Below are 26,971 nucleotides of genomic sequence, written 5' to 3' on the forward strand. Positions count from 1 at the left end.
CAACGCGAATATAAATTTCGCACAGCTAAGTGTTCATGTAAAATCGCATATATGCTGGTGGAACTAATGCTTAGGAATGCCTCAATCTCACAATAAGTGATATGACGATCTTGCTTAATCATTTCGCACACATCGATGTTTTCTGGCACAATAGCCGATTTTGACCTTCACGAAACTCGTCGGACAGCAAACTACAACCACGATTGAATTCACTAAACCGATACACGGTAGTTTTTGATGGTGCTTCATCGCCAAAAGTCGAATTAAGTTGATTGATGCACTCTTGTTGTGATAATCCACATCGAAAATCGTAAAAAATCATCGCACGAAAATGTTCACGATTCAGTTCCATTTCTTGCCGAGACGAAACATTCAACTAAATATAAAATAAATAAATAACGTCCGTACGACAAAATGTTCTGAGTAGGTATTATTTCTATATCTTATTTCTATATATTATGTTCTTGAAATATACATATAATTTACAAGAACTGACAACGTGGCGTATTAAAATTCTAAAATGCATGCTAGATAAGTAGATTCTTATCTTATTTTTAAGAATATTTATTAGTATGTACCATTCTGCCCTAGTTTCCAATTCACAAAATTAAAGAGTTTTCAAATTAAAACTGATTCAATCATGAAAAAGATTTAAAATAAAAACATTAAATATATATTTTTGATATACCAATAAAGACTGTTTGCTTAATAATTATTTTCTCATCAGTTATAAAATATCATTACTAATAATTTTGTGAAGACTCAAGCACACTGAAGGAATTAACTCAATATCACGACATAATTTAATTACACATTTAGTTCTTAACTATCTGAATTCAATCAATGGGAAACCGCAAGCACCTTCATTCCACCTTTTGTAACCTTACAGCTTTAACTACGATAATTTTGAACTCAGCTTAACTATGCCAACGAATGCTCCACGTAACTGTGAAACGACTGACACCTCCTCTTCTTCATAATCTGTATATTCCTTGCTGAGTAAATTGGTTCCGGTTAATTGAATGAATTCAAAAGAGAACAGACTTATGTCTCCCCGGAGTTCTACCGATTGTGCCTGTTATGAAATACCTAGCGTTTTAAAATATTTATTAAATACAAAAAGCGACGACTTATTGAAAGGAATCTCTTGTGTCTCTTATATCTTCACATCTGTCTCATCACATCTTCCAGTTAACACAAACACCCCATGTTGTTTCTCGAACAACCAGGGGGGCCAATCAACTAAATAAATGTTATTCTGGTATGTGCTTGCATGTATTTTGATCAGCGATTGTTAAGAATTGTTAAGCAACCTAACTTAACTGTTAAATGTGATAGTTGTGACATTTCTCTGATGAGAGTATTATTGAGTTTTTCAGTGTATACAAGTACTTAATGGCACGCTCAAAATTGCATTTCTGCGAAATCCATTACTTTTGTTTATTGATTTGAAGAATTAGCCGAAACCCATCGAGCTATTTTAGGTACTTGCTGCTAAGTCAAATCCCAAGTATAGGTTTTGGATTTAACTAATTAAAAGAAATTATTTTAGTGAATCACAGAATGATATCAATAGCAAAGAACTACATGGAACACCAAAATTTCGAAAACTTATTTGGCTAAAAGGCAGCTCAAATTATCAAAGAGCTTTCAGACACTATTTAATGAATAAACTGAAATAAAATATGAAATATCAAGTATCTAAAAGAAAAGAAAATAACTACCGCACAAATTGACTGAAAATTATATTTGGAATTGTTTCAACATAACAGTTTCATAATTTACCAGACAAAAAAAGACAAAATTTTTCTATGGCATATTGTGACTGGCGATATAAAGTACATCTACTATGACAGTCCTAAATGCAAAAGGCGTGAGTTCGGATCATCCACATCCGCATTGAAGCGGAATATGTATATGCTGAGATCAGCTAGGTTCATTGTATTACGAGTTGCTAAAACTAAATGGAACTGTTACTGACTTTGTGAAAAAAGATAATAAAACTTATTGTCAATATGTTTTTCAATAAGCGCCTTGCTACTGTTAAATAATGATAGAAATAATAATCATACACGCAATGAATATATATATATATATATATATAACATTATAAAAAGCAAAAAGCAGACTCACAACGTTTTGAAAATACTAACACTAAATTGGTGGCGTTCCATTCCCTCCGACAGTTACCCGAAACAAAACACGGTCGGACCCAGACGACTTGACGGCTAATCAGCCCGCTTCATCTTCCGCACATCGGTCCGAAAAACCGCGAAAAGGGCTCTCTTGTCGCTCGAAATAGCCAGTTTTCGTTTTTCTCTGTGTGCACCGCCTTTTTGCCACCACAGTAATGGAAAATTTATCTGCAGAATGGTTTCTAATTTGATGCTGTACGCGAAGTCGACTGGAGGGTGGCATAGTTTAGGAAAGAGAATATAATAAAAGCAATTTCATCTATTTAAAAGAAAATAGAGACCGCATTATGTGGGAAATGTTTTAGGAAATTTATATATAATTGTAAAATAAACAATAATACAATATACTCAGGATCTGAAATAGAATGTTAGTTTTTAACCGACAATGATAAAGAGGACAATCCAGCTCAGGACAAGAAGTGTTAATTAATAAAATTTACCCAAGGTCAACAGTGAAGTCACGTCATCACGATGTAGAATTTATTGTCTATTACAGTTTATATAGTTGATTATATTATTCCTTCTCATTTTATTCCAGTTAAAAAAAATACAATGCAGTTTAATGTGTCCGAATATATAAATGAATCAGTCTATAAAATTGGTCCGGTTCTACAAAATTCTACAATAATTTCCTCAATTATTGCATAAGCAGATCCAGTAATAAACAGATTGCCTCTCTAATCAATTACTTCGAACAGGAATAAGATAATTGTGACCCCCTCTAGCCATTAAAATGCGTAGATATTGATACTATTAAATATTAAGTTACTACGGTTTTTATTGGAAATATTTTTAACATATTACAGCTGCACTAAATATTTATGTAGCCCCTGTAGCTAATATCTCTTGAAAAGTGCAGAGCCATAATAATAAATGTAGGCCTAAAAACTATATACTGAAGGTCAGATAGCATACTAAGATTACAAAGCATTACAACTTCCTCCCTTTTATTGCATATTTAATCCCACGGAATTAATATGTGCAGTTGCAAATAATTACTATAATGGGCATGCTGCTTCAAAATGAATGAATTAATGATGAATTCTATCAGATACACAGAAAGAGAAATTGACAAATGGTGGAACCTCGAACAAGCCTTCGATAAATTTCAAATTAACGGGTGATTCTAATAGTGAATATGGCAATGACTGAAACTTGCCGTGACAGTCAATTTTGCAAGAAAAATGAGCGCAGGTAGTAAAAGAAGAAAATAAAGAGAAAAATACCCATATAAAAATAACTAAAAGTAAATGACAAGGAAACGTAAAATGAAAATATTGCAACGAACGAAACAAGAACATAAGTAAAAATTTAATTAAGACCTCCAATCAATAGATAATACCTTACTTTGATATAAAATTATTAATAATATTATATAAATTAATAATCAATACAAAAATATTGTATAATTAGACGGATTAAGCCTCCAAGGGATACCACTACATAAAAGGCCCGATGGCCTAGAACTCTACTTGATCCCTACATTATAAACTATTGTGGCTGTAGAATTAACTGTACTCTAAATCCTTTGATGATATATATTTTATATCTACTATAATGTTAATATACATTATATTTGATAATATTATTTTTATTTCATTAGAATGTTTAACATACAACGTCAATGCCAGAATAAACTAAAAGTGAAAGTCGATGTGACAACATTGCTATATTGTGACGTCATAGATGTTGATGGCTGATTTTGGACGGAATAAAGACTACGTACTTACATGTATTTTAATCACCGATATCTATGTGAGAAAATGTAAAATATCAATGTAAATAACTGTCAAATAACCTAACTTAAGTATTCATCACAATGGTCCTCACATTTCTCTATATAAAATAACCGTTACATTTGTCATTACTGCGTTATTCGATATTACCAAAAAATTTTTGAATAAACAGTAAAGTCATCCTCTTGTTTAACAAAGCTCAGCCACACTTTACAGAAATTGTGAAATAGGCATTTTTTCAGCTTGAGTGAAATGTTCTTCCATACTTAGAGTACTCACTAAATATTAGGCCATTTGATTACGTTCATGCAATATATATGTAGTTAATAAATATATGTCTACAATATAGCATATCGATCTGAGTGTTTTGAATAGCGCAATGCAGATAACAATGCCTACACTGACGTGTTTAGCGAAGCATTTCTCACATAGATAACTATTCGACGTTCTAGATGCCTTAATGTTTAATTATTGTTATTCTTAATTTGCTTCCAATAAACCCTTAAAATCTTCAATGGCTCTCATGTTTGAGTTTACATTGAATACTTCCCGAAACCAGGTTCTCAACTACGCAAATACATATTTAACCGAAGTTTTAACCCAATTGAACTGCGCAAAAGAACAATAACAAATAAAGGCCATAATTTTCAATATTTTGCTCTTTAATAATATTTCATAATACAGCTAGCTATCTGAAAATAATATTTTAAAATAAAATATTTAACGCGAATAAAAAAAACCGGGGCTAAAAAATGCGTTACTGAACTATACAATTCAACGCCAAAATAACCATATGAAAACTGAAAACTACTTAGTTCAAAATAACTTATATCTTTTTAAATATATTTTTAGTTTATCTGGGCTGCATCTTAACCAGTATTCTCCGAATCCTAATACTAGGCGTTAAGACTATCGACTATCATGACATATTGTTTTTTATTGCATTTTATATCCTTATGTATAAAAACTACAATGCAGCTACAAAGTAGGATGAGAAATAGTATTATGTTAATTTACCAATAATAATTAATTTAAGCATATGTTATAATCTATAAAATTAATTTATATCTTAATTATGACATGCATACATGCAATTAACCATCCCTAATATTAATTTTTAAAAAAGATTGATATTAAAACGTATAACGTAAATGCATAAAGTAATTTCTTTAAATCTAAAATTTTGTTCCCATGGTAAGATTGTATGATTTATATAAAATAAAATATCCCCTTCCTATTTGTAGCGTTGCTGCGGTTAGCCAAATCACCAGTCACTCTGACACCGAAACGGGAGTCTAAACAACACCCTAGACCATCTGATGTAATTGCAAGCCGCAAGCAAGTTCTAATTGTTGTGGTCCGGCTGTGATCTGTAAATGCAATTTCCCCTTTCTCACTGAAATCAGAATATAATTGCCAACCACAATTTCGGCAGTATGTTGTATTGCTCAAGCAACTAGAATAAAGTTATATTTGATATTGGCGGTGCAGCAAAAGCAAATCAAATTTGATCCCTTTGAACATTTAATTGAATTGTGTCAAATGAGAACTAGACCATCGAAAGATCAGATGTATTAAAGATTATAGTATCATTAAATTAAACTTTAACTTTTTGAAGTTACTTAAGAATATTAAAAATATAATATTTGTCTAAATATAAGTCATTTTGAAGCGAATTTTCGCGCCTACTATATTTTAATATCTACGCATTTGTATTATTTATTATTTTCAGTATTGAATAATATTATTAAAACATTATGATTATTATTTAATATGAATATCACAAAATGTTAAGTACAAATATGCTAAATTATTTATGTAAGAGCGGGTTTTGCTTGTTTATATTATATTGATATATTTTTTTCTTAAAATGCAATGATATCAGGGAAATCATAAAACGCTTCGAATATTTATGATATTCCATGTAGTAATTCGATATTTTAAATCTATTTTATGGTAATTTTGGGACATTTATGTTTCGTAAATAGGTTTCAATGATAATGTGAAGTAAACTAGGCGGGATTACCGCTTCTTTATAGGGATTCGACGCCTGGTAAACAATTACCATGATTGGCAATATTGTTAATAAGTTTTCATGGGCTACATGAATTATGCACAACGATTTTTTTAATAAATATTTTAAAAATATCAATTGAATAACCATATCGACATTAAGATATTGATAATATATGTATGTTGATATTACGTTCAATTTCTTAAAAGATATTTTACATTTAAAAATTATCAGAATATTCTCAGATTACATCAATATTAACCTCCCGGAAATGAAAGAGAACTTAACAAAAATTTACATTTTATATTAAATTCTTCCTAGACCGGATTCTTTGAGGCGCCCAGAATTTACAATATCCTAGGACAACTTCGTTTCTGTCTCTAACTTTGCTCAAGTTAACTTCTCGTTACCCTATGGAATTGAACTTAAATATATTTCTCGACGTTTATTTTACTACAACTAACTGTAACATTTCAATATTTAATGATGACATAGATTTATTCTCTATTCTTTATATAACCCTATTTTATATAGCATTATTATTATGTGCCATTTTGATCAATAGCCTTTTCTCACTTTTCTACAAAATCCATAATTCTGTCACTGTAAGACTCATTGGATTTCTGACCGAAAAATTTAACCAAATAATATTAGAGGTCCCTTTTTGAATCCAGTTTTATAACATTAAGGGGGCCTTGCAATTAAGAGATGCTTTGGCCACGTTCAAAAACAGCTCATGATGAACAACTATTTTTGAATCTCACTTTTGTACAAATCTTTTGTGAAGATTCTCTTAGTTTTGAAAGCGATCTTTTTACATATTACTATCGTATGTGATTCAGTTTTCATTGTCCGTTATTCAAAAACTGCCCGATTTTATTTTGTGTCAGCAGCAATTCACAAATGGAGACAGGATCCATTAAACTTAATACTTAGTTACGGTTATACACACAGAACTGAACTATCGAGTTTTTTTGAGTATCAAGTGTAATATAAAATTTTATTTATAATATGGTTAAGTATTCATTTCATTTATTATTTATTTCATGTCAATATTTTAAGTCTGACATTATCTAATTCCAACCGCCCGACGAGAAAATATAAACTTTCCCAAATACGTTCCCATGCTTAATTAATAGCAAAGCACAATTCTCAAAACCACAGCAGCTCTTGCTTTTCCACGCTTTTCAGACTTGTCAAAATTTAGCAAATTAACAAATCAGACTGAAATCTATCTATGATTATTGTATGTGACGTATTATCTATAGCAAAAAATTGTAGAAACAGAGGCACTGTAACAAAAATGCTACAGATCAATAATTTGTTGAAACTGATACCAAAATATAACGAATTTTATGTATTAAATACAAGTATACAAAAGCAAATTGAAACTGGCCCTTAAAAACATATTGCATTAAATATAAATCCAATTAAAAAATTAAATAATGTAAACAAATTCCAGAGAAAACCAAATACCCGAATTGAAGATATTGAAGAAAAATAAAATTTAATTCAAATATATGAATATTACTAATAACAAACTAAATCCATGTTAAATCCACCTGATTACTTTAATAAACCAACCAAGAAACATTGTCCTTTCCATTAAAAAATACAAAAAAATCAAATGAAAGGCGTTGCGATGTTAGCCTAAGTAAATCTAACTTCAAAATGAAAATGTCGGAAAATCCAAGAAAAAATTAAAATCATTCACTTATTTTAATTAATGTATTAATTCTCAGCATTCCCTTATTTCTCAATGCTTTATATTTCTTCTTTTATCGTCTTTTATCTTTATATTACAAACGACTTATCTGACGAAATCTACAATATGAATCTGAAAGCAACTAACAGTAACAAAAAAAAAACAGCCACATAATCGTATGTTATATATAATAATATGTATATATTTTTATGGAATATTATCCGTGTTTGATAATAAGATACTTGTTTTCTTAGCTCAAAAGAACAATTCTATAAAATGAAGAAGAAATAGATAAAAAATTCTTATTATTGATTACATAACAAGTATTGATTTGGAGGAACTGATAATATTAATTTAAATTGGGAAAAAAAACATTACAACTAATAAGTCCTCAATTAATATATTCAGACAATTTTAACAGACATTACTAATTTAATAAAAAATATATGTTTTAATAACAAGGTTGTAGCATATTTTTCTTTGAAACCTACACGGTTTAACATAACAAGGCAATTTTAATAAAAATGTTATTAATTTAATCAAAAATCTATCTTTTAAATAAAGCTATAAAACCTTTTTAAGATCCGGGATGCGTACGCACCCTAATTCAATTTACCTTCCTGATCAAAAATAAATAACCAGACCAAACCAATTTGTACAGAGAAATAAAGAGGCCGTTAAAGTCTCGAAAACGAGGCAGTAAAAATAACTTAATGGATTTTATACCCAGTATTAGGCGAGCTAAGTGAAATAATCAAATTAGCCGACATCTTGAAGTATTAAGTTATTTCTTCCATATCCCTTACGCTCTATGGACGTGGCCCTTTCTGCGGTGTACAAGTTGTTTTCCGCTCAATTTATTATTCAGATGTTTGAACATTCTTAAATAAATTCGCCTTGGGTCAAAATAGTTTTGAAAATAAATGTAATCAAACATTTAACACTAAATCTAACACTAAATAAATATTAGTATTACATAGTTTTATGATTATATATTAAAATGAATATCAAAACTCTTAAAATATTGTTGATATTAATGTTATTTATTAATGAGTTTATTGTTCAGCATCTTTTGAATACCTTTTAAGGAGATACATTGTAACAATCAATATTACTTCAGCCCCCCAAATATTTCAGTGAGTATTCTAGTGTAGAAAATCGAAAGAATCGATTATTTTCTTACTGTCAAAGCTTAACCCTTTAAGAATATGCTCTTAAGAGGATTTTGCAAAATCTCTAAATTACTTTCAGCCGGTTTGGTTAACGCAGTGACAAATGGACAAAACGAATTTCTTACTATTGCGGATTCGAATCCTGCGGGGTATTGGCGTAATTTTATCTGTATATTAATAGGCTTAGCGAAAATTGCCTCCCTTTTTGAAAAAACGGTGACCTGGAGTCTAATTTGGCATGGCTAAAGCTTATATCGAGGAAGTAATTTTAGGCCTAATAATTTTGTCTAATATGGGCTACAAACAAATATATTCTAATAAAACGAAAAACGCCCAAATCAAGCAACCAGGAATAGCCATCAGCGACACAAAATCCATAAAGAAGTTCAGCGGGTAGCTAGGTGATCTAAATATCAATAACATACTAGGGAGATTTTTTATTTTATAAAATATAATAAAGGGTAGTGTTCATTAAAATTAAGCAAGTCTTTATTTTTTATCTTTGAAATGATATTAAAATGGAATGTGATTGGTTAAAATATTGTTAACAATTTGGTAATTTATTTAATTTCAAGCAGTGTTACTTTCGGTTATTCCCGTATTGTTGGAATTATTCCCGTATTTTGGATGAGTTATGGCAATTTGGATAAAAAATAATTAAGAATAATATGGTCACTTAAACTTTTTGCAGAGAAAATAAATTTATGTGCCCGCTTTATCGGAAGGTATATAGAGCTATGATAGAAATATCCGACATATGTGAAAATTTCTTCCCAGCATAGATTAAAAAAATTTTGAGAATAACAGTAACCGTTTGTATTCTTTGCTTAAAAGATATTTAAATTTTCAAAATCAGCTTTTGATTTAACTTGATATCTGGCGAATAAAAGGAAAAAAAAGTTGCGTAAGGACTGTTATTAATTGAAATGGTCTTGGACATAGCATGCCACTGTACTAGAGGCAATTCTAAAGGTTGTTAAGATTTTGCTGTATATTTTAGTGGTATTGACTTCTAATTAATTTCAAGTTTCATTAGTAAATGCATTTATTAACAAAGCACTAACTGAATATTACGAATAATAAATATATTGATTTGTACATCAGTGTATTTATGATTGTTTATAATTATAATTGTCCAAAAGGCAACAGTGTTAAATCTAAAAAGGAAAATGGTCCCAATCACGTCAGTAACCAGACTGGGTAAGACCGAATGTCTTAAAGCTGAAATCTTAAGCAGGTCCACTCCAGATCTATGCCATATATACCTGCTCGGTATTTTTCTCGAATGTACTTTTTTCGAGACGGCTGACATGATATGAGTCTTACCGAATCGATATACTTAAAATGTATACATCTACCATACAAAGTCTCCGTTTATTTCTCAAATCTCCCGTTTATTTTCAAACAATCGTGATATGGTGATTTTTGATGTTCACACTTTTTATAATAATAGCCTATAAGTTAGTTTTAAAAGATTATTTTTTATTTGAAGCCTTATTGTGAAAAATCGGTAAAGCTTATTTTCTTCAAAGTGTTCATCGATAACCGCTACTTCTTTTCTTCTATTTCTTTTGAGGCTATCCACAAATCGACCCATATCTTCGTGAGAAGTAAAGCGCTGCTTAGACAGGTCACAACTCATATACCCGAACAAGTAGTAAAAAGAAAGAACAAGGTCTGTATAATACGACGGATCGGGTAGCAATTCCCATCCCAATGTTTCCAAATATGTTTTCAGTAAATGCTGAAATCGAAGGAACTTAGTTGCAACAAGCTTCACTGAGCATAAGATGACCTTCAGCCGCCTTTTTCTTCAAATTGAAGTAAAAAAGCAAAACTTTCTGCAAATGTGATTTACTCGGTACAAATTCAGACATATTCAATGCACTAAAATAATATTTGTTCACAATTCGACGAAATGACACTTAGTAAAATATGAGCAGGTTAGTATGGTTTTAATATGAAGTTTGTTACAAATGCACTCGATGCGGTTTTGTAGGAATGTTCGTCAGTTGGTCTGTCGGTCGGAATGTGTGGCTGTCGACGCGGTCGTTTATCGGAACACTCACTATTATTTTTGTTGAATGAATTCGCACGGGAACAGAAAACATCGGCTGAATGAAAACTTGTTTATTTCATGTGTTAAGACTACATGTGTTCGATAGGAGGATGGACAGGATATTAGGTTACGTTAAGGAAGTACGGAAACGCTATGAAAGTGGTACTGTTACAAAGTGTAGAGAAAAAAAGGAAGAGAGAGGCGTCTTCGTGATGGTTTTTATAACCGGGAACCGAATGGTACCAATCCATCAGCGTTGCCAAATTTTGAATTTAATGTAGATGTAATAGTGGTGGCCTAACGGGTTGTAGCGGTCGCTACAGTTTAATATACAGTAACACCATCTACTGTGAATCCACTAAAATTAATTTACAGGCGTATACTTTGTGCGCCAGTAGCACCTTTCTAGATTAAGACATTTCTTTTTTTTTGGTACCTCCTGTAACCAGCAAGTAACTTTTCGAATATTTCTTTTTCTTTTATGTATTCCTTAAATATTAAAAGTAAACATCCAATAACAAAAAGAGCGATATTACTGATACGGTAGATGAGGAAGCAATTCGAAGCCCAATTCATGGATTTTTGCCATCGTTTTCACTGACTTGTGATACGGTGTATTGTCTTGGTGAAGCGGCACTATCTTTTTCTTCAAATGCGACCGTTTTTCGGCAATTTCGTCCCTCAAACGGCTATGTAATAGTCGCTCTTGATGGTCCTTCTTTTTTCAAGGTAGTCAAGGTCAAATTATTCCATGCGCATCCCAAAATACAGACGCCATAAACCTGCCAGTCGACTGTTGCGTTTTCCCACGCTTTGGAGTGGGTTCATCGTGCGCCGTCTACTCACATGATTGTCGATTGGATTTCGGATTGAGATGATGGAGCCATGTTCAAACACTGCTGCGAATCATCAGCTCGTCGTTATTTTTGGTCAAAAGTGAGCTCTCGCGGCACCCAATTTGCACACGTTCAGTTGATATCTTTAGAGTGTCTACTATTTTATTCAATTTCAATTTGCGATCATTCAAAATCATTTTGTAGATTGTTTATATGTTTTTGTCGGTAACAACCTCTTTTTGGCGTCCACTACGTTCACCAGCTTCGGTGCTCATTTCACCACGTCTATACTTAGCATACCAATCCTTGATAGTTGATTTTCCTGGAGCAGTGTCCGAAAACTCGGCATCAAGCCAAGTTTTTGCTTCAACTGTATTTTTTCTCTTCAAAAAGCAATATTTTATCAACACGCGAAATTCCTTTTTATCCATCTTTTTCACAATAACAAAAGTTGCTTTACTCAAAATGTTATAATTCACAAACTAATGATCCGACAGCTGTCAAATTTATACACGCATCTTTTGAGGATTAGGGATACAACATATGAATTTGCAATAACCATCAAGCGCAATTTTCAAGTCTCAAGAGCAAGACCGCAAGCATGTGGCCACTGGACGGAGATACAGAAAAGAATGTTCATCACAAAACTCACATATATCCATTATCTACTGTATAAATCGATTAGGACCTTACTCTAGCATATGAAACAGTGTTGTCATAACGGAACAGAAAATTATTGTATGGCATTAAAAATATACATCGAAAGAAACTTAGAAACATAAAAATTAATGCAAAGTAAAATATAATTAAATCAATAATGCAACATTGGCATTATGGTTATTGACAAGATTTATTAATTAATCGGTTAATGAGAATCTTCCTCTTTCTCTCATATAAATTAGTGTTTACAAACAATGGCTTCGTTTATGTTAGAAAATAATTATAATTACTTATTTCCGATAAAATAAAATAGCTTCTAAGTAAAGCAAAAGCCTTTGTTTTATTCCTACTTGTTTCATAACTAAGTGAATTAAATATCAGTATAGAATTGCTTTGAATTGTAATTTTTAACACATTCTATTATTTACGATTGACTGCATATTCGTCGATATATAGGTCCAAATCAACAATTAAATAATTCAAGTGTATTTAAATTAAACATATTAAATTCATAAAATGTCGAATATTTCCCAGTAAACAACTAAATAGAAGTATTAATCAATTTTCAACGTTGCCATATTAACAATAGCAATTTTTAAAAATGCCAAATAATAACATATATGAAAATAGTTTTTAGTAGTAAATAAAAGGGTGATTTTTTATATATCATTTTCTTAAATTTATGTTCAATAGGTAGAAGAAAAGGTAATTTAGGTTTTCTAAATATTTTTCAACTTGAATTTCAAACACAAGTCATAATATTTTTTTTTCCTTTAAAACGATTTTATAAAATATATATACCCTATAAGTGGCGTGGATGGTAGGATCCCGGGGAGATGATAAATCTGTTCTCTTTTGAGTTCATTTAATTAACCGGACTCAAATAAATTATCAAGAGGACAGGTTGAATTTGTATTGGCAATAGTTCCGCAGTTACTCGAAGCGTTTCTTGATGTAATATGTAAATTGTATACATATTACATAATACATAATAAGTTGTAATGTCACAAAAGGTAAATTGAAGATTCTCAACGGTTGCTAGCCATAAAATATTTCAAGTAAAAAACATCTAGGTTTTAAACAACATCCCTACTCCGTGGATTCCCGCCACATGCAGCACAGTTCAAGATGTAAGGCTACCAAAGCCGGGCTGAAGTTGTTCATTGAGTTAACCTAGTCTGCTGGAATTTGGACAGAACCTTGCAGTTCGGGGGGATCGGACACCAAATACGGATTGCAGTAGTACAGTGTCTGTAGTCTCTTAGACATAGTCTATATGGGGAAACCATTCTAAACCATATATCTCTATACCATAGAAATTTGAATAAAACCATTATCATTTCGAAGATCTTCAAAGGAAAACTGGCGAACGAAGATACAGGCGATATTCAACCATAATTTCACAACTATAAGCTGATGAAATAACGACAACGTACATCCATGTAGCCGTATCTCTAGCAGGGAGGTGCTACGTAATACGACCCAAACTATCCGGCCATCTCTTTTTAAGTAAACTAATAGCATTTTTGTTTAAAACTCATTCATAAATTATAAGTTATATATCCACAGTAGCAGGAACTTGCATCATCAAGATGTATAATGTAATGCTTATTGGAGTTTGTAGATTCGATTTAATACCAAACAATATATTCTTATCATTTTATTCCAGTTAAAAAGACATACAATGCTGTCTGATAATTTCAAACATGTAACAGAATCTGCACGCTGAAAGTCGTTCGGCTGTCCAATTGCCAAACGTTGTTTTGGCATTTCTGCTTGTTTTGATAAATTTCAAATATCTGCTTAATATTGTTGATTACTCTGGTTGAAATGGCCGAGGCCAACTAAATAGTCAGTCAGAAACAGATTACGTCTCTAATCAATAATTAGTAATTAAAGTAAAACAATATAATTTTGGTTTCACTGAAAAGAAAGTGTCTACATACAATCATTTCAGAAATGTTAATATTGAAAATATCCATAGAAAACTTAGGGATATGCTGCTCTTTGAGTGATATAATTCATCTCTTGTATACAGAGATAGGTATTTCTAAATCGAACATTAAGCCACCTTTGGCAAGACATTAATAAAAAGAGTATACAGAACACAAAAGTTGATTGGAACAAGGTAAAAATTAGAATAACAGTTGATTAGGTTTCGTAAATCACAATAATTTTAAATAATTCATTGCAGATATGTATTTCATACTTAAAACAAAAAGATCCCAAGTAATCGACAAAGGCTCTAATTAAGGATTGGCTTGCAAAACATAAATTATATTTTGAAGACACCATGTTAAAGAATGAAATATTTTCAAATATCAGTTGGTGAATATAAATGAAATGTTCAATTGTGTTTAATGTAATTTGCCTTTTTAGAAATAGGTCAAGTGCATAAGCAGGAAAAATGTTTAAATAGTATCGCTACAGAGTCCAGTGTCTTCCTCCATATCACTGCATATTCAATCAAATCGAATTGTTATAGGATGTGGCAAAGGAGAAATGCAGTAATATCAGAATTCTTTGACAAGGCAACACAACAACGAAGGAAACAAAAACTAAACATAAAAATAAATGCTCTCAAATGAAAATTAAATATATCACTTGGACGTACAATTATTAATTAGGTGAATTAAGCCTGCAGGGGATACCACAGATGGTTTAGAAAAGAGTTCTATGTAAGTATAATAAAATAACTCTAACCTACAAACCATTGCAAGTTTTTAATTAGTCTTTCGATAGTATATGCATTAGATGTACTGTAATAATAAATTCAGGTATATTATCAATAATAATAATCATATCAATCAACAATAATATAGAATATATATCATATTATCATGGGGATCAATGTCCTTCCTACCAAACTGTTATTATCGGAAATAAATTATATAACAAATTTCTAAATTTTGCCGATCCATTAAATTGTCCATGTTTGTTGAAACCAAGTATTTCAGCTATTCGGTATAAATGCTTAAGAATTATTTATACTCGGTATTTACTTCCGTAACGATATCGTGAGATTTACCAACAATTTCCCGGTCAGAGTGAAGTGTATCTTTAAGATCGAAATATTGGAACCTTTCCATCCATGCCCTAACCTTATAGTATGCCACACATTATATATTGTTGAAATGTTTATATTGCTAGTAAACTACTATTTAAATTAAAAAATATATGATAGTAATATTTCAATCAAAATTTTAAAATATAAAAACTGAGACACTGTAAACCAATTAGTTACGTGTTATCATTTTAAGTAAACTAAATGGATTAATGTTAAATCTATAGAAAAGGCTTTAAAAAAATTAAAATATGAAAAATAGAAAAATTGCTATAAATTTATTACAAAATGATTTCAAAAATATTATATAACATTAATAATAATACAAACACAGGTAACTTACTGATAAATATAAATCTAGATTTTAACTAAATTCCATTGGCTTACTGTGTCAAAAAACTATAGCCTTAAAATGAAAATTACGGTGCTCAGGCATATTCCCCGGAGATGTTGAAACCTGGAGCGACAAAGGGAATGAATGTTTGGTATTTAGCTTCCCATAAATATTTAGTAGATCGCATCGCACTCTGAAATATGCCTTGAAAATGGTTCCTTTTATTATTTATCATTCATTGATTTTTCAATTTCAGTACGAATAAGTCTATATAAATAGTTGAATCTAAATAATTTCAAATGTACTCTAGATACATTAAAAAAATTTCAAAAACAAAGAAAAAATATATTTGATTTCCTCTATTTAACATATCTTAAAAATAAACACAGAAATTAAAATGTATTGTAGGTGTACTATAAGCTATTTACAAAAAAAACAATATACCATTCAAGCAATAATACATTAATTTTTAGATTTTACGAGCAGAAAATTAAACTTATATTAGAAATATCTGAAAAATTAGATTGAGTATTATTAGTAATTTTAAGTAATATTAACAATTTCTTACCACCACATAAAATTTCAGAATTTTTATATTACAACATAAGAACATACAAAATTTAACCAACACTTTTCACAGCTCACTAGAGCACCGGATGCTTATTAAATGCATTAAATGCATTTCGCTAAACCCAGGCTATACGGGATATTAACAATAACCGCTGTATAGTGTCTACCTAAAAAAACAACGCAGAACACACAAGAGATCAACAGCGGTTTCTTTAACACGCTGGGTAATAGATTCATTACCGAAGGAGACTACAATGCAAAACATATAATGTGTTGTTCTAGATTAATAACGCCATAAGGCAGAGAATAGGTCAAAGCAATGAAGGCACATAAAATACAGCATATCTCTATTGGAGAACTAACATATGGGCACCAGATAGAAATAAATTTCCTATACCATAGACTTATGTTTTACAGCAATATTGACATCAAAAAGTGCTAAGCTGCATCATGCTTGGATCCATCATCTGATCACTCACAGTCAATAGTCAACTTAAATATTATCAACGAAACAAAACCTTCAAAACAAAAACTGGCCATTATTCAGAAAGAAACTAGACAGTTTAATATACCTCTAAAAACTGAAAGAGATACAGAAATAGCATCAAAAAATATAACAAAAAATATACAACAGGCCGCATGGTACGCAACTCCTAATAGCGCAACATATCAAAAGTTTAATTATATATCACCTACAATTAATCAAAAAATTGCTGAAAAGAGAAAACTGCAAAAACCTGGCAACAAACAAGACCATAAGAAAACAAAAAAAATTCAACAAGCCAACAAAAAATCCGAAAAATCTAATACATAACGAACAAAATCACAGAATTCAAAAATATTTAGAAAACTTAATGGAAACTATGCAAACGGAATATTCTCTCTCGAAAGTAACAAGAAAGACTAAAAAACCTCAACAACATAATTCATCCATTAAAATTTATAACAATATCAGGTATGGAATAATAAAGATAAAGGGGAAGTTTTCTCTAAACACTTTATAACTCTGAAATATTCGCAACAAAAGAAAATGTCATAGTTCACTTTCTTAACACTCCGTTTCAAATGGATCTGCCACATGAGACATTAACTATTAAGGAAGTAAAACAAACAGTAGTTAAAGAAAACATTGGTAAAAAAACTCCTGGTTTTGACTTAATTACTGGAATAATGTTAAGTGAGCTCTCAGAAAAGTGCATCAAATTAATAACGTTTATATCTAATGTCATTATATAGTATTATATAGTCGTATAAGACTTAATTGCTCTACTAGCATTTGGAAAGTGGCTCAAATTATTATGATTCTTAAACTAGGGATAAAATCGGATACATAGATTAGTCAACAAAATTATCAAAATCTTAAACGATAAAAAATATTGTTTCGCTGGATTCCTTGATATATCGCAATCCTTCAACAAGTTGTGGCACACTGGACTGCATGTTAAATTGAAAAAGATTTTGTCACATACGCACTTTTAACTTTTAAAGTCATATCCCACAGTAAACAATAGTGATAAAACGCAAACAGCTTGAGACTAAACTAAACATGTTGCTCCATGTTGCTCCATGCTGCTCCATGTTCATACTTAGGCCCATCTGGACCTATGGTATTGAACTATGGGTTACTACTAGCAAATCAAACGTGGTGCGAAGTGCTCTGAAAGACTGTTAGTACATCCCAATGCACTCGCCAAAACAGTAAAATGTGTGCGATGGGAGTGACGTTCGTAAGCCCATCACAAACTACTTCGAACTGATTAATAGACACATAGAGTGAGATATAATAATCTCTAAAATAAGTTAGAATAGTCTTTCTTAGTTTCTAGAAAAAGATTTATATTATAAATTTGTACAATAGATCACTTACTGAAGTAATCTTCTACATGTCAGTATAGTTATATTGCATAACGGAAATCATATAATAATACATATTACCCACGAGAAGTAATTAATTATTAAATTAAGTAAATTAATTAAAAAACAGGCTGTGGTAGAGAAAACCTTTCACAATAAAATCAAATTGCAGTCCGGTATGGACGAGAGATACAAGAAATCTCGGAAGGATCGGAAATCCATAAAGCATATCAACCGCTCAATGCCTCATATTTAATCATGACAAGCTTTTCATCAGCGGTTTCTTCAACGCGTGGCAGTTGAATCATAATCTCATCAAGAACATAGATGTCCAAAGGGATCTACTTCAAGACACAAGATGGACCAACACAGTTAGGGTGGGTAAAACCGGATGTCTTCCGAAGGAATATTTTTTCAAAGATTTCAACTACACATGGGTTTCTCATTCAGAGAAAATATTTCAGTATATATATGAAGTATAAATGAAATAATGGAATATTAGTCTCAACTTATATAGATATAGAATAAGATAAAATAAATCTTTTTCAACATATAAATTACAAATTAAGAAATTGAAATAGAAATAGAAAAAAATTACTGATACAATATAGTTTGAAATAAATATTATAGATTAAATTTAGACTATATATAGACTCAATTTAACCACACATGAAATAAAATAAAATCAATCTTTCCAGACAGCTTTTAAAGCCAATTGTTAACGTAATTACTGTTAGTGTTTGGATATTGAAGTTTTATTTTCAGTGCTGATTAATTTGGTTTATTTGATTTTGCCACATTCTTGCTTTAATTATCTTTGTTTAATTTCGAACCAAAAGAAATAACATTACAACAGGAGAATTAAACAAATATTCGTAAAAAATATTAAGCTATTAAATAGTATAATATTAAGTATTAATTACAAGTTTCTCACTAATTTGTTATTATTCAGAACATGAGAAATTTTGACTTTTGTATAACTACCGTATTTAAAGATGACTTTAAAACTATAGAATAAAGTATCCAAACTTATAGCTGATATATATAAATCAACATAATGATATACAAAAATAATTAGAATTAAGTACCGTGTTTTAAGAATTATGAAATATTACAATTTTAAGTAATCTATTATAAAGATTAGTTGGCACCAATTCGAATTTAAATATAGTTCATATCCGATTGAAGTGGTTTTGGGTCAGAACCACGTTTCATTTAATAGCTGCTGGGAGTTTATAGTAAAGCAAGTTATTAACAGTCGGAACTAAACACATCAGTATCTTATTACAAATTAAAATATCTATAAAATATCATTAAATTAAATCAATGTGAAATCCGTGTAAAATATAAGCAAGCCAGTCAATGCAAGAATATTATTATTAAACGAAAAATAATAGAATATAAAAGGAACACATGACCCAAACAGAGAGTCAAATATAGGTAATTAGCTAAAAAAACTAAATTAACTGCAACAGTACTACGCTTAGCCACATATAAAAAATATGCGAAAAATTCAATTAAAAATACTTAAACAGCAATTCCTATCGCACCGTCCGCACTCACCGAAATACCGCATAACCTAACCTATGAGAAATGTAGAGATTAAAACAAAAAGTTTTAATACAGTTAAAAACTATTTTATATAAACGCAAAAAGTGGCGGCTTAAAGAATCGACTGCAGAAACGATCTATGATATCACCTTAAACACGTTACTCATCACGTCAGGTCGCTAGGTGATGATATCTTGATACATAGTCAAAATAAATGATACAAAAGTATATTAGTACACTAAAAATTGCTCCTATCTTAGTTAACTTAACAAACAAATGTTAATACAAAGAAGATAGTATTAGAGGCTTTTTAGAAAATGGTGACGGCGCTTTTTATAACACAATGGAAAGATATTATTTGCTACATGATTTGTCTAGTCAATTTTGTTGGAATATGATTGTTTCATTAACGCTCACTAAACCTTTTCTGATTTTGTGATATTATTATAACTATACATTTAATTGTTATTTTTCCACAATATCAGTACATTAAATATTTTAAATATGTACAGTATTTGTTGACCTCTTAACAGGTTAAAAAAATTTTGCTTCTAATACATTTTCATGTCGTCTCTCTCTGGTCGCCGATATGATAATATTAATAATATTTATCTATCTTTTTCATTTTTGGTTGATTTTGACCAATCTACTGAATCTACTACTACTAGTATCTGCACAACATTGTTATCCCACCACAGAATGAACTTGGACAAGTTATTTACTTTTTTTTTAATTATAATATATTGACCAATGCAGAAAATTATCAATGCTAGGTAAAATATAATAACCGGACATTCAAGAAAAAAATAGCGATAATAAACCACAAACCAGATGAATATATTAAACGGCCCTTAAAAGAGGTACAACAGTTCCTAAAGACCCTTTTATAAAACGATGTGGCACGTCATTAGATCAAACTTTTTCATAATCAAATTTTCCTCATCGGTAACCTGAGTTTAACTAATTCTTGTACAAAGTTAAGGTGATGCAGCGTAGTATATTGACCAAAAATATTTACATTCGCGATAGTTGATTTAACACTCATACTCTCCCATTTAAGAACTTTTAAACATATTTTGTTATAGCGCCATCTAAATTATAGAAAATTCAATCAAGGGCTGCACAAAGGCAGAGTGATTTCCGTCCCGCCTGTCGTCTATTTTGCAGAAGTTTACGCAGCACAGGCAAAATTTATCTCCACCGGGGAGAATTTTAAATATTAAAACGTTATTAGAATACCAACAAGTTACGCGAGTGTTTAATAAATCCGGTTCGGAAGGCATGTGCACAATTTCAAAATCATTTTATGCAAATCATTAATTTATAAGTTCATTTTCCGTAGGGAAATTATATAAATAAATTAAGTATACATTAAATATTTTTGTATCAATTATTCTTTCAGTAAGTAGCTTAAAAATATCGGAAGTAAAATTAACAAAATTGACAAAGCAAATTAACAATTATATAATATATAATTAGTAAGAATATTTAATAATCCACTATTGTACGTATAACTGCATTATGAAATTATATTGATTGTAAAGGTCATCACACTAACACATTTTATATGTTGAAGGTAAAATGGAACATAAAGGTTATTACAACATTTTAATAATTTCAAAATGAGACGATTTTTCTCACTGACTGTCAAACAAACATGCTGCTAAAACTTGTAAATAAAATACAATATGAATATTCAATATACCAATATCAATTAGGCAAGTGTCAAAAAGCTGTCATAAATCGCTACAATAAAGTCAAACATTGATTTTAGTAACTTAAAAAACATATTATATCGTATTACAACATTGATTTATACCCATTTTAATTTTACTATTTCATTTTATTTATATATTTAGCTTATAATATTTTATGTTATCAATAAATATACAATGTTATTCAATATTTTCGCATTTAACATGATTTGTTCGACAATAATAAAAACATATTCGACACTATTCTGAACGAAAAATTAATTTTGAATTAAATTGAATTTCAAATTATTAAAAACACAATTAGCTGTGCGTGGAATAATAACAATAAAGTTCCCTTTCCTTATAAACGAACAAAAATCACAATCGATTTGATTTTAAAAATGATTTCCTGCTATTTTCCAATACTATGGATAAGTCTCAGGTCGATCACCATTATGTTAATTAAAACAAAAGGCTAAGGGTTATTTGAACGCGGTTTTACAACAATGACAACTATGCGAATTTTGATTTGAAAATCGTTTACAGATTTACAGAATATCGGCTTAGAGAAGAAAAATTATATTTCACCAAGGTAAAGCACGTACTCAAACAGCTCAAAAAAGACGTTTTCGACTCTCTTCACACTTAGAAAAACTGTTTAGTAGAGAACGATTTTGATCGAAACAAAATTATTATATTCTTAAAATTAATTATGCGTATTTCAGAGTGTGAAAACTCATAAATTCTACAATAAGTAATAATTATATAAATAAATGTTTTTCAATTTTAATTCCGGAAAAACATTCGACTAGTTGACGTTTTACTATCTTAATATAACGAGAAAATAAACATTTTATTACCTAATTTATGAATCTACGAACCAAAGATAGATAATTGTTTAACAGAAACGTATTTTAAAATTAACTGAAATCTGTGTTAAAAAAGTGTATTAAGTTGACAAAATCTGATTTAGGTAAGAATATGATATAAAAACCAACATAAAAATAAATTTATAGTTGAGACTTATGCGTTCCTTCATAAATGAATTATTAGCTTCCAGAATTTATTGATTAAAACTAACCGACGTTTTGCAATCACTACTTATTGTATCTTTAAAATAGAAGCTCTGATACTGATAACCCATAGAATAATTAAGGAAACAAAGGGGATGGTATGCCAAATAGACTAGGTCTTGGCTTTGTTGAGATTATTTTGGTATCTAAAATCTTAAAACCCTCTCAAGGTGTAAGACGAGCCTTGTAGAATGAAAAAAACATCAATTTTATTGAACTGTATATAGTGAACAGTATCCATCCAGTGTTCAACCAAAGCTGACTGGACAGTGTGTTCATATCTCACAAAACATTGATATTCTTTTATCTCGATACTTATCATTCTCCCAGTTTATTATTGTACAGTTTCCCCCTTGTCAATTCCCAGGCTGATACTTGAATTAAATCTACAAATTACGTAATTAATAATATTTAACTGAAATTCTGAATATACTCATTATTGTGTATTATTTTAGTGAAATATTATCAATGTTTCTCAACTGAAACTAATAAAAGACCATTTATTATTATTATTAACTATTTCTGATTTTATTAAAAAACAGTTCTGGCAAATGCTATAGAAACTGTAGTGGACATAATTAATGGCAAAAAAGTTCAGTTCTATCAGTTGTAATTCATATGGTCAAATATAACATAGAAGCCGTAATGATGATTCTAAAAGTAGCTGAATATTTCCTCACATTCACACAACATCGTTAAAACATCTTTGAAACATGTAAAACATTTATTTACATTAATATTTGTAATGTAATGCATCACATTTTTTAATTTTTTCGAATTTCAGTTTTTGTTGCATATAATAATCTAAATCACAAGTAGTAAATATATATTTTTTTATTATTTATAACTTGAAGCTTTTTTACTTTACCTTAAACTGTTAAATATTTAGCACCCTATTTATATACCTACCTTGACAAATGTATTATCTAAATTGAAAGAATAAGTTCATATTTAACTAAAAACAAAATAAAACAAAAACATCAACCAACCTGATGGTCAAAAACTACACCATATACATGATTTCAACCCAGGTAAATTACAACACAATCGTTTACTCCGAAGCAGAATATGTTGAGGTTAGTGAGAGTTTTTCGACATAATCAGGCAAACTGAAAATACGCGAAAACGCCTAACCTATAAACGAAAGCCGTGAATACTAACAGGAAAACGGGACAGACCACGATAAAAATAAAATTGTATGGTAGGTGGGAATCTTGAGTGGATTACATGATGTATTCGTGGCGTACTAAAAGTGACCGAACTGTTTGTTAAAATTAACAAATCTTAGAGTTTTATTATTAGAAAGGAGAAATTTAGATAGTTTGAATGCAAATAATTATTAACTGAATAGGTGGAGAATATATTTAGTTGCATATGCATATCATTTTACATATTACCATTTGACAAAAAATGGAAGAAGTTATTTAATAAATATTTGCTAGAAATAATTTATATTTAAAATCATTATTATTATTATTTAAAAGATTACTGTTTAATATTTTACAGTATTGATGCAATTTGTTTTAATAAATTGTTAATATTAACAATAGCTTATTACATTAATATGATTATATTCCCTTTTTTGCCATACTCCTATGTTTAATAAAAAAATTAGTTCAGAATGTCCCCTGGGACTATTATATCATCTCTTAACAGACTTTTTTTTAACTCTTTTTTTTTCGAGAAACCAGTTGATCAATTATTATGTTTATTTGAACTGATTCCGCCTGAAGTCGACGAAAAGAACCTTTTTACAATTTAGATATATGAATGGGGAGGGAGTGTTGACGAGTCCATTTTCGTGTTTTATGCGTGAACTGAAAACAAAGTTTGGAGATAATCCTCGACAAAAGCTTTGCTTCGCGATAGGTTTGTGTGTTCCTATCGAATCAGGGGCATAAAAAATGACTCAGATCTCTTTTTGTAATTCTGTATGTCCATCTAAGTTTCAATACTTGCTTATAGCTAAATAGTATATAGATATTATATCTAGCCTGTATTGAATTCCTGCTCTTTTCTTCTCACTTTTATATGTTCCCTCCAGCGAATTTCTACAACAAGATTTATCCCAAGACACCTAGCGTTGTTGTTATATGTAATGATCGAATTTTTTGTTGCTATTGATGCTTGTGCGGTCTGATTACATATACACAGATTAACTTTCATTAATTTTTATTTTCCAGGTTTACGTCAAATTATTTATATTGTCAATGGCCTCCTGTAATTTTTATGTGGTTTCTTTGCTATTGTCTCCGTCAGCAAAAATCGCATTATCATTAGCAAATGTAGCCATCACTATATCTTCTATTTGTGGTACATCACATATGTAGAGTAGCTAAAAAACTGGCCCGAATACACTTCTTTCTAGTACTCCTTCTCTAGCTTCTTTCATTGTACCATAGAATAGGCTTCCTTTTGTTTGAGTGTAACATTCTGACTGTAATAGAAGATATTAATAATTCAATGTGTTTTTTCGGTTTTATGTAGCTTATGAACAAGGCCATCATACTATACATTATCGAAAGTACGTAGGATTATTCAATTACATCCATTATTTTATACACCTGGTCAACTGTTGAATGCTTGTTAATAAACCTAATTTAATGTTTATTATTTTCAACAGGGGTTTTTAAGGTAACATCTAACGTATTAGTAGCAGTGACATATCCCTCTCAGCTTTATTTATTTTAGTTTTGGGATCATTTCAACCATCTTTCAAACGTCTGGGACATTTTTTGTCAAATTGCTACATTGATCAAGTTTTTAGGTTTTGTAAGTCCCTTTTAAAGTAGTTTTTGCAGAAATTGTCGTTTCATTTTTAACGTAAAATAAACTTAGCTTGCTCAACCTATATCAATATAGCCCTTATCTATGATTAAACTATGTATTTTAAATTATGCATTTTTTCTTTATTAAGCGCTTATATATAAGCATTTATTATATGCTAATGGTTACAATTTAGTCAATTTTGTTAAATAATATGCAAATAATGGAAAGAATAATAAAATTATGCCATAATGGAGGGGACTATTCCAGAAAAACTAGCCATGAAATGTATTATATTAGAAGAACATATAAATGCATCATAATTCCAGCATAACACCTCTTTAGAGGATTTAATAAATACATTGAATATTCTTAACGTAATATTATAATATTAAACCTCTCTTTGCTTGTGTCCATGGAGAACTCTTAGTGCATTTATTGTAAGATAGTTGCCATAGACCTTAAATAATGCTCCAAAATGAAATGACGTGGTGTTAAATCACATTATCTGAGTAGCGAATAATGACAAATAAAAATATTCAGCCAGAAAATGTTTCATGCAGTAATTGAAATGTTTCAGAGACTGTATGGCATGCGCTAGCATCTTGTAAAAAAGTATTCACACATCAATATTATCCAGAATTCCTTGATTATACCGTGAACATCAACAGCAATAACTTAGAATGTTATTCATGAACCAGTATCCATTTCGGATATATCAATCCATCATAGAGAATATGATGCTGTCGTTTTTGGTATTTGTATATAAGTTGGAATATCATATACGCACTACTTCGACATTTTAAACGGTTTGTTATTAGAAGGTCAGAGTATTCAGACCACTAACTGATTACTCTCTTCACAGTTTTAATATTATCTATTTTCTCTATACCCGTCATATTTTGTAGAACATTTTCGAACTATAGCCACCAAAGTTTCATTATTTCTAAATACTATCAATATTAAAAAACTCGTAGAGTACTCCAATTATACTAACCCTAAACTTTCAGCTGTTTATTTTTAAATCACAAAACTACTACAGAAATGGCGAAAAATTAAAATCGTGTTTAAATCGGTAATAAAATAGGGTTAACTAGATCCTTTAGTATTGTAAACATTAATGCTCAAGACTAATGTATATATATATTCATCTTTATTTCTACCGAGTTTTTCTGAGCTGACCGACTGCTTAAACTCATAAATGTTGACTTTGACGTTGAAACAAATAATTTAAGTAGATTTTATTTTAATTGGATCAACATATGTTTACATACGTCGCAAAAACACCACTCCTATAAAGCTTCCTTTATATTACCTATTAAATTATTTCGAGTTTCGGAGAGCATCTAATACTACCAGTAAATACATTTTCCCCATATAGCATAAAACTCTTTGAAAACATCGGAAAGAAATGTAAAACGCGAAAAAGTAAATTATAATACTGCGTGTAGGTATAGAACGGTTTGAGGGAGGCATTAGAGGCCATTTAATGTCACCCAGTCTTTCCTCGCTTACTTCAAACGTTTTTCCCCCCGTTTTGTTATTTCCAACATTTCTTTCTCGACTTTATTTGCTTTTATAAAGTGGCGGTTAATTTGAAGGGGACCGTCAGAGAACGTCCTACGACCTAACAGAGGCTAGATTTTCAAAATGAGGGTGCATAAAATTAATTTTGCATTAGAATCGAA

General features: G+C 30.2%; 1 protein-coding gene across 3 annotated transcripts in view; it reads right to left on the reverse strand.

Annotated features, from left to right (window-relative positions):
- The window catches only part of LOC143193313 (potassium channel subfamily K member 18), a 133,406-nt gene extending 109,759 nt beyond the window's left edge, over window positions 1-23,647 (reverse strand). The window contains exons 1-2 of one of the 3 annotated variants that reach the window (XM_076399462.1): window positions 23,507-23,631; window positions 23,427-23,443 (exon numbers count right to left, since the gene is read on the reverse strand). The gene's annotated coding sequence lies outside the window, so the exon portion shown is untranslated. Of the gene's footprint in view, window positions 1-23,426; window positions 23,444-23,506 lie in introns of all 3 variants that reach the window. The other 2 variants (XM_076399461.1, XM_076399463.1) reach the window with 2 other exon arrangements.
- Window positions 23,648-26,971: the final 3,324 nt, after the last annotated feature.

This window comes from Rhynchophorus ferrugineus, unplaced genomic scaffold (genome assembly GCF_030347505.1).
Source record: "Rhynchophorus ferrugineus isolate W39M unplaced genomic scaffold, kcgeb_rfMv2 rfM3, whole genome shotgun sequence".
NCBI lineage: Eukaryota > Metazoa > Arthropoda > Insecta > Coleoptera > Curculionidae > Rhynchophorus > Rhynchophorus ferrugineus.